This window comes from Camelus ferus, chromosome 16 (genome assembly GCF_009834535.1).
Source record: "Camelus ferus isolate YT-003-E chromosome 16, BCGSAC_Cfer_1.0, whole genome shotgun sequence".
Lineage (NCBI taxonomy): Eukaryota > Metazoa > Chordata > Mammalia > Artiodactyla > Camelidae > Camelus > Camelus ferus.
Window position 1 is genome coordinate 49,108,766 of NC_045711.1, and position 9,405 is coordinate 49,118,170.

Below are 9,405 nucleotides of genomic sequence, written 5' to 3' on the forward strand. Positions count from 1 at the left end.
TTAATTCAGTTCAGCGAACTGGCTCTGGCGTCTGCCCCGCCGCTTCTTCCCGCCATCCCCCTGTCCTGAATTTACTTTTTAAAAAACAGAAGCGCTACATATGTGGTTTTGGATTTTCGTGTAATAGAAAGGCATGGAGAGCCCACGCAAAAGAGAGCGCAGCGTTCAAGGCCCCTGGAAGAGCGGCGCGGAGCTGCATCTGGTCAAAGGGAGTAATTTGTAGTTATCTCCTCAGGAGCTGAGCGGCCATTCTAGGACGACAGCGTTTTCCTCAGACGGCCAGCAGGATGCCCTCTTACTTATTACTTTTGCTCTCTGTGTTACGTCCCCTTAGCTCTGCAGCCCAGATTTGATAAGGAAATGCTGAAGACCCAAGTGTTTATTACTCTGACGTCTAAATGTTTGAGTGGGTTTCTTCTGTCCTCCTCAATCCACAATATTAAAATGACCCCAAAATGTCGTTGCCCTTACAAGATGCTAGAAAAAAGTAAATAACTGCACAGTTGGACTACCAATTCCATCGGAACCACCTCCTTCCAATCATTATTTCGGGTTTCAGTCCCGACTCGGCAATTTGCCAGTCGTGTGGTCTTGATGGAGACAGCTTCTCCGGTGCTTTTGTTTCCTCTGCTCAAAAGGAATAACAATAACAGTATTCCCTCAGTGGTGTGAGAGGATTACAGGACATAAACAGAAAGCAGTTAGAATGGTAAGCTCACAGCATCAGAATAAGGAAGCAGGGATTTTCCTTAGGTTGGCATGACAATTTGTGGATTTAATCTTTTTTTTTTTCTTCGAAAGGAAATCAGGTCAGCCAGTTGTTAAATCGCCTCAGCATAACCAATGCTCACTCTGCTGGCAAAGCCCCAGGGAGGGCCAGTGAGGAGAGGGTGTGTTGTGACAGGAAGTCAGGAATGGAAGTGGCCCATGAGCCCATGAGGGTAACTGGGAAAGCCAAAGGAATGGAGCTTTGGTACTGCTCTGGTCCCTGTCCTCTGGTCTCCTGGCCTCCACTAATTTTTGAGTGTTTTCAACACCTCAATGCATAGGACTACTAGAGTCTCAGAGCAGTCGTAGGGAAGCCCATCCAGTAGCTTCTGCCCACCCAGTAGCTTCTGCCCACCCAGAAGGCTGACCAGGCCCTGGGCTCCAGGGCCAGCCTGTCATTCTCTGCAGCTTCCCCAAGACAGAGGATGACCCTCACAGTAAGAGACCAGCCATGCTGTCTTCTACCTTCTGGAACACAGAGGCCCCAGGTAGTAGGGGTGGGTGGGCATCCTTCTGCAAAGATGGCAGTCCATTCTCTGCCTCTCTTAGCCTCCACTCTAGAGCTCAGAGAGGCTTGCATTTCCCTACAAGACCCACCTGGGGACGAGGCTAGGAATTTCATAAGCAGTTCCACCCCTATTTTCTGGTACCCAGCTTTTAAATTACCCCCACAGTTTAGCCTGATCATGACTGTGTGGGTCTTTGTTCCAAAGGCCCTGAAGCAGAACTGTGGAGTCAAAAGGACTCTGGAGTCACACCCATGCCTGAGTCAGAAATCTCCCTGAGCTTCAGTTTCTCCCTCTCATTATTCTTTATCGATGGTACAGAGGGCTAAATGAGATATGGAAGCACCTAAGACAATCTTCCAGTCCTCCAGCACAGGATGGTCTTGTGGTGGGTGGGGCAGTGGGGGTGGCTTCCCTTCTGGATGCAAGCTCTTTCTCTTTTGGCCCCTCCTCCTTTCCAGAGCTTATCGCTGACGGTCCTGCAAGACTTGGGGGAAAGAAGGAAGTCTGGGCTGTGTGGGCCTGGGAGGCATTGTCCACAGAGAGAGTTCCAGGTGCTTGCCAGCCTCTAGTCCTAGGAGGCTAAATGGGATTGGGAGTCAGTTCCAAGGAGAAAGGGGGCTACCTTCATCCTCCTTATCCTCCCCCACCCTCACCTTCCCCCAACTTTGCAGGGCCCCAGACTAGATACTCTGTGCCTTACCCCCATCTCTACCCTCACCTGTCGGGGCCAAGTTGAGTACTTCAGTCAGACTCCTGATTTGCTGTGTGTATGACTTCGGGCAAGTCACTTAGTCTCACTGTGCCTCCCCATTTCTTTATCTAAAATGGGGATCATGAGAGTCCCTCCACTTAGGGTGAGATAACGTTTGTAGTGTTTAGTGCATTGCTTGGCAAACAGTAAGTGCTCAAAACATGTTAGCAGTTATTACCTCTACTTCTTTTCAAGACCTTCCTCCCCTTCCTGGTCAGTATTCCAGGTCCATTCTTCCAAAACCAATTGAAAATTCCCCTTTTCCAGGGAATCTCCTAGGATTCTTCTCAGACCATCTTTTTTCATTGAGGCTTCCTAAGACCTTAGGAGTATATTTGCATATGCAGATGAGTTCCTTTCATAAGTACTTCTTCTGGGTGTTGTGCATTTCCTGTCTCTCCACTCAGTAGCAGGGGGAGGGGGCTCCATCCTCCAACTGGGAGCTCCCCTCAAAAGGGCAGTGTTTCTTCCCTCTGGTGGGCTGACTGAGCGAAGCCAGCTGGGCTGAAAGTGTGGTTCTGGGTTTGGGGGATGGAGCTGGCTAGGCTGGAGCCCACTGGGCATTCCTGAATGAGTCTGGACCAGCACCTAGGGCTGGGCTAACAGGCCTTGTTTACTGGGAGGTTAACAACTGGCAGGGTCTGATCAATTCTTTTGACCAGGGATTTGGGTTGGAGAGGGCCAGGAAAGCCCCAAATGTCCCACACAGCTCTGCCTCTCCCTGCTGGTGGCACTGCAGGTCTGCTCTTTGACTCTTAGCAGTCCCAGGAAAAGGGACACTGAGGGCCACCAGACAGAGCTAGGAGGAGAGGAAGGGAGGTCCCAGCCAGGAGAAGTTCAGAACTAGAGATTCGTCCTCAGTCCACTCAGAGGTTTCCCTCAGCAGTCTGAAAGTCCAGTATCTATCAAAAGTTTTAAAGTATGCACACCTTTTGACTTAGCAATTTAACTTCTAGGAATACTGATATACTCCCACAAGTGTGCAAGGATGTATGTGTGTGTGTGTGTGTGTGTGTGTGTGTGTGTGTATAGCAATATTTATTTATTGCAATATTTTTTAAATGATTTTTTAAAAGCAGTCTAGTTTTACTTATTTATGGGGGGAGTGTGGGTAAGTAATTAGGCTTATTTGTTTATTTATTTATTTAATGGAGGTACTAGGGATTGAACCCAGGACCTTATGCATGCTAGGCATGTAGAACTCTACCACTGAGCTATACCCTCTCCCACAAAATTGTTGTTGAGATAAGATGACATGCAGCTGTTTAAGAGAATGAGGTTGGTCTAGAAGTACTGATATGGAAATATCACTAAGATATATTGTTAAGTTTTAAAAAGTGAGGTGATATAAAATAGATAAACAACAAGTTTATACTGTATGGCACAGGGAACTATATTCAATATCTTGTAGTAACTTATGGTGAAAAAGAATACGAAAACGAATATATGTATGTTCATATATGACTAAAGCATTATGCTGTACACGAGAAATTGACACAACATTGTAAACCAACTATACTTCAATAAAAAATATGTACAAAAAAAAGTGAGGTGAAGACTGGTATGTAGAACACAAGACCATTTGGGTAAATGTTTATGTATGTATTGAAAACATCTGGAAGGAATTGTAAATCAATGGAGGGGGAGGAAAACTTTTCATATTTTCCCTTCTACACTATTTGAAAAATGTAAAATGATAGGCATATTATTTCTACAATGTGAAAAGTTAGCTTAAATAAACAAAAATTAAAAGATTTCCTTCAGTAATTGGGAGTCTTGCTAATTCTGTGTGTTCATGACCTTTTGCTATCTGTCTTGGTAAGTGTTTGTTTTCATCCATGCCCTGTACCCTTCTCATTCCTACCCCTTTTCCCCACCTCAATGAAGGCAAGATACCTGTCTGTACAAATTTGTGTAAGAAGGTAAGTTTTGTAGATAGACAAAGATTTTCAATATTCTGGGGGAACTTGCAGTTGAAGTGAACCCAGCAGTGAAGACTCTGTAGAAAAACCCTTTCTTTGGACCAAATTGAGGGACAGCGTGTTGTGGTGGGCAGTCCTAGCTCAGCTTTGCCTCACTAGTTGCATGACCTTGGGTAAATCCCCTCCTCTCTCTAAGTCTCAGTTTCTCCATCTGTAAACCTATGGAAGCCTATGCCTTCCACAAAGTCTTAGAGAGGTGTTGGTGGGGCACTTAGAGGAGGTGAGGCCCAGGTTCTCCAACCTAGAGCAGCTCCACCTTCATCTTTTTACATTCTGGGTAAGATTTCTGTTCTGTGGAAGATTTCATTTGAAAATGAGTATCCGCTACTTACACTGACAAACAAGCAAAAATGAACAAAACAAACAAAAACTCTGGGCAAACAATTGTTAAGGCTAGGAGGGCCTTCTTGCTCTAACACCGTGTGATTGCAAATATGACCTTTTGTGCCTTGAGTTGGTTGAAATCGGGATACATCTGCATCTGTGTCTCCCCATTCCCCATCAGTGCCCAGCCTGGAGCTGCACAGGTGGCAAGCCTACTAGGCTCGGCCATGATGTCTGGGAAGGAGGAAGATGGTCTCTGATTCTTTCCACTCCTTATATGACCACAGCCCCCACCACCTCCTGACCTGACCTTAGATCTGTGCCCAGGCCCTAATACTCCTGGACTGCCCCTCTCTAGCACCAGTGGCTGCTGATGGCACTGGGGCTGAGAGTTGGCTTCTATGCCTGCTGGAGGTTGGGTCAGTAAAACCTGAGCAAACACAGTCTTGAACCCCTCCCTGCTCCATCATCCTCAGACTGTCCAGCTCCCCACATCCTTCCTCTACACCCTACAGAGTAGGGGTGGTAAAGGGAGCAGGTCAGGGAAGCACGGCCATCTAATAATAGAGACCAAGGCTGGGCCTCTCTGCCCTCTTGGCTGCTCACACCAAGAAGGGGAAGCAGAGTTGGATTGAGTCTTTTGATGGTCAGGTGACCTGAATTCTCATCCCTAGTACAGTTTACCTAGTCACCCTGGAGCAGGGCAGGTCATCATAAATAAACAAAGCTAATTACCATCCCCCCCACTCCAAACCAAGCAAAAAACAAAAAAGAATTGCTAAAAAAAGACCAAAGGGGAGGGTATAGCTCAGTGGTAGAGTGTGGCTTAGCTTGTATAAGATCCTGGGTTCAATCCCCAGTACCACCATTAAAACAAACAAACAAACGAACAAATATAATTACCTCCCCCCAAAACAAAACCAAAATAAACAAAAATTTTTTAAAAGACTAAAATTAAAAAGTATTTTAAAAAAAGATTGTGGATTTCTACTTATCTTTCAAGACTCAGCTCCAGTGTCGCTGCCCCTGAAACTCTCCATAACCACTCTGGCTCCTTTCTGTTTTCTTGGCATCTAGTGCACTTCTCTCTATTAAACAGCACTGACTGTACTGTATTTACCTGCAAATCTCCCTCTTCTGACCCAAGCCCTTCTGAAGGCAGAGATTGCCTTCACCTTTGGAATTCTCAGCCCCTTACACAATTCCCATTCCCCAGGAGGCTCTCTGGGAATGGTACTATCAGTACTATCATTGTCCACCTGAGGGCAGCATATGCAGCGGCAAAACCCCTGGTGCAGGAGTGCAGGGCTCCATCTGGATAGCCTGGCAATCAAATACTAAAGTGAAAGGAAATGCCTCTGCTTGTGCCCCACGACTGGAGCTAGGTCATGAAGAAGGGGCGCTCTGTCCTGTTCTCTCAGGGAGATCCATCTGATCATAGATGACCTTTCTAGATGGACCTGGGGCTCCAGGAAGCCCTTCCAAACCTAAGGGACCAAGTGGGACACCCATGGAGCCTCTCTCCCTTTTACCCCTGTTCCGGGAAGAGGGTTTGGACACAGGACGAGATGAGCTCTCCAGCCCTGGAGGAAGACACCCCAAGGGGAGAGAGATATCAGGGGAGGTGGGGTAGGGCATCAGTGAGCCAACAATAGATATCACTGAACATATATTACATGCCAGTCTAAGACCGTACAGTGTCTTACATGTGAGCAGCATTTGTTGTAGGAAAGGGCTTAGGGAAGGATGGAGGTGGGGCGCTGAAGAAAAGGAGGGAGGGAGAGAGTAAAGAAAGAGAAGGGGAGGAGAGAAAGGCACAGTTGTTGATGTCCAGTAACTCACATTCTAGTTGTGGCAATAGGACCACTAGAAAAAGGATGGCTAAAAACCTCAGTGATAAGTGAGGAGTCTCCAGAAAGAAGTTAAAAAAGGGTGTTGAAGGAGGTTGCAGAAGGGCTTGAGATACAGGAGTCTAGGAGCTGGGGTGGGCAGACCTGGCTGGCTTGGCTGGCTTGGCTGGCCTGGAGGAAAATCTTTGAGCTCCACGGGATCCCATGTGGGCTTGGGAGCCTTGGAGGGTCAGAGTTGCCCTGCTGTCTAGGAAGGCCTGTTTTCCCCATCAGTCCCAGTCTCCAGGTGTCCAGTGTGGTCCTGCGAATTTTTATGGCTAGGGTATCCCTGATGTCCTGGGGGTTCTGGAAACCCTCGGCAACCAGAGAGACCAGGAGGCTGAACTCCATCCTATACATGGAAGGAGAGGCAGGAGGGGTGGAAGTGAACCACAGAAGGGAGTGTGTGTATTTGGGGTGGGAGGGGAAGGCAATGGGGCCAAGCCAAGAGCCCTGATGGGAGCAGAAAGCTACTAGAGAGTTAGAACTTTGGCCTCACCTCCTGACCTCCGGAGGTGGTTGAGGAGAAGGGCCAGAGATTGTGTTCAGTCACCAATGGCCAACAGTTTAATCAATCACGCCAATGTAATGAAGCCTCCATTAAAACCCAAAGGATGGGGTTTGGAGGGCTCCTGCGTTAGAACACATGGTGGTGCTGGGAGAGTGTCTCGGTGGGGGAGGGCACAGGAGCTCCACACCCCTGTCTGCATACCTTGCCCTATGTCTCTCTTCCTGAGTTACATCCTTTTATAATAAGTTGGTAATCTAGTAAGTAAAATGTTTCTGTGAGTTCTGTGAGCTGCTCTAGCAATTTAACCGAATCTAAGGGGGGGGTCACTGGAACCTCTTATATATAGCTGGTCAGTCAGAAGCCCAGGGGACAACCTGGACTTGTGATTGGCATCTGAAGGTGGCAGGGGTGGGGGGGTGCGTCTGGTAGGACTGAGCCCTTAACCTGTGGGATCCACCCTTAACCAGGTGGAAAGTCAGAATTGAGTAAATTGTAGGACACCCAGCTGCTGTTAGAGAATTGTTTGGTGGTGTCGGAAAATCACACCTCAGAATTGGTATCAGAATTGGTATCAGAATTGCAGAAGGCGTTAGGGTAGGGTCTGAAAGGGATGAAAAGCATGGGGTGCTGTGAACCTCTACCCACATCATCTGTTTCCCTGCTCATGTCTTTGGGCGTGAGACCCTTTCCTCCCTCCCCTACTCCATACTTGCTTCCTTGTTTGCTGGTGGGGAGACCCTCAGTAGAGGCTGAATGTCAGTGTGATTTGACAGAGCATCGAGCCACTAGTTTGTAAACTATTCACTGGGATCTACATCCCTTCACCAATATAGATAGTCTCCTTTGATCCTCCTTATAGCCCTACAGAGAGAAGTAGGGACTGGCATCCCCATTTTACAGATGAGGAGACTGAGAACCATTGTGGCAAAGAGACAAGCCGACAGTGCATGGTGAATCAGGGCAGAGCTAGGATTTGAACCCCAAGCTCTGACTGCAAGAGCTGTCTGCCCTACAGCCTGGGCACCCCAACCTGAGGGCAAACTCTTCTCCATCATGAGCTGTCTGGTTTTCCCCTGGCTTCAGGCCCAGCCTCTGCTGCTCTTTAGATCGTCATGACTGGGTTGGGGTGAGGAACAGACTGCACAGATCTTGAGGATTCTTGGCTTCAAATATCAAGCCTCTGGAAACGGTGAGGGAGGAGGGTATGAGTGTGGGAGGAATGCAGATTTCAAGAGGGGAGGCTGGGGTTATGTGGAGGAGGGGCTCTCGACAGGATGGACCTTATTTCTGGGTCCACACAGCTCTCTCCCTCTGCCCTCAAGTTCCCTCCAGCCCTAACTGGCCATCTTTAGGACTACCCCTACCTCTCAGGACAAGGACAGTCAGAGACTGAGGCAGAAGAGGCCCCTGGCATGGAAATCCTGGTTGGCACTGTGGCTTCTCTCTGAGACCCTCTCCTCCTACAGCCGGGGCTGCATCCCCAGCACCCCGACTGGAGCACCAGACCATCTGATCGGTGCCAGAGCTGGGTGGGCAGAGAAGTCACAAAAGCCTCTGGGCACACAGAGCCCTGACAAGGGCAGGCTGGCAGGAGGAGAAGGTACTCTTCTGGGGCTTGGGAAAAACTCTCCAAGGCTGGGATGTACCAGTTGGAGCTCCATCATCACACAAATGGGTTTAAATCACATCTAGTTGCATGTGACCTTAAGCCAGTCTTTTTACCACCTGGAGTCCCATATAAAATGGGTTCATAGGGTTGCCATGGTAACCAATAGTCATGGCTAATATGTATCTATGCCAGGTACCGTGCAAAGTGCTTTACATGGATTATTTCTGTAGGTTCCTGCATGGCTCTATCAGGCTGGGCTGGTTACCCCTCTTTTACGACAGAGGGCATTTAAGGATAAGAGGGAAGATGTCATTTGGCTAAAGCCACAGAGCTAGTAAATGGCAAATCCAGAATTCAGTGCAGGCATTTTGGCTTCAGGCTCTTACTCTCACTCACTTGGCTGGTCATGGCTAATAGCTGACACTCACTGGCCACTTAATAAGTAGCAGGCACCACTGTAAGCACTGTACACAGATTCATTCATTTAATCATTATAGCCACCCTATATAGTAGTCACTTAAGAGGAAAGATGAGGACACTCAGGCAGAGAGGTGAGCTAACTTACCGTCTATCTACTGCCAGGAATCTAGTGCAGGCAGGCTGACTTGAGAACCAACGCTCTTTTAAAAAAATAAACAATAATGTTTCTTCTTAAAAAAAAAAAAAAGAAAGCATTACATACCAAACAAACAAACAAATGTTTAGCTCAATGAATGTTCACTACACTATGTAACTAAATAATAAACATTTCCTGTTTCCCATAAGACCCCTTCCTTCTTCCCCAAAGTAACCTCTATCCTAATTTCTAAAGCCATAGATTAGTTTGGGCTGTTTTTTATAGAAATAGAATCATACAGTAGTAATCTGTTCAATAGGTGATAGATCTACGTTGTTGGATGTAGTGATAGTTTGTTCAATTGTAGATTTATCTAGTCTACTGTTGACGCCAGCGTTTGGCTGAATGGTGCTGCTATGAATACTCTTATACATGGGTTTTGGAATACACCCACATACACACACAGAGACACTTCTATTGGCTGTATTCTCCGGGTGGAATCGTTG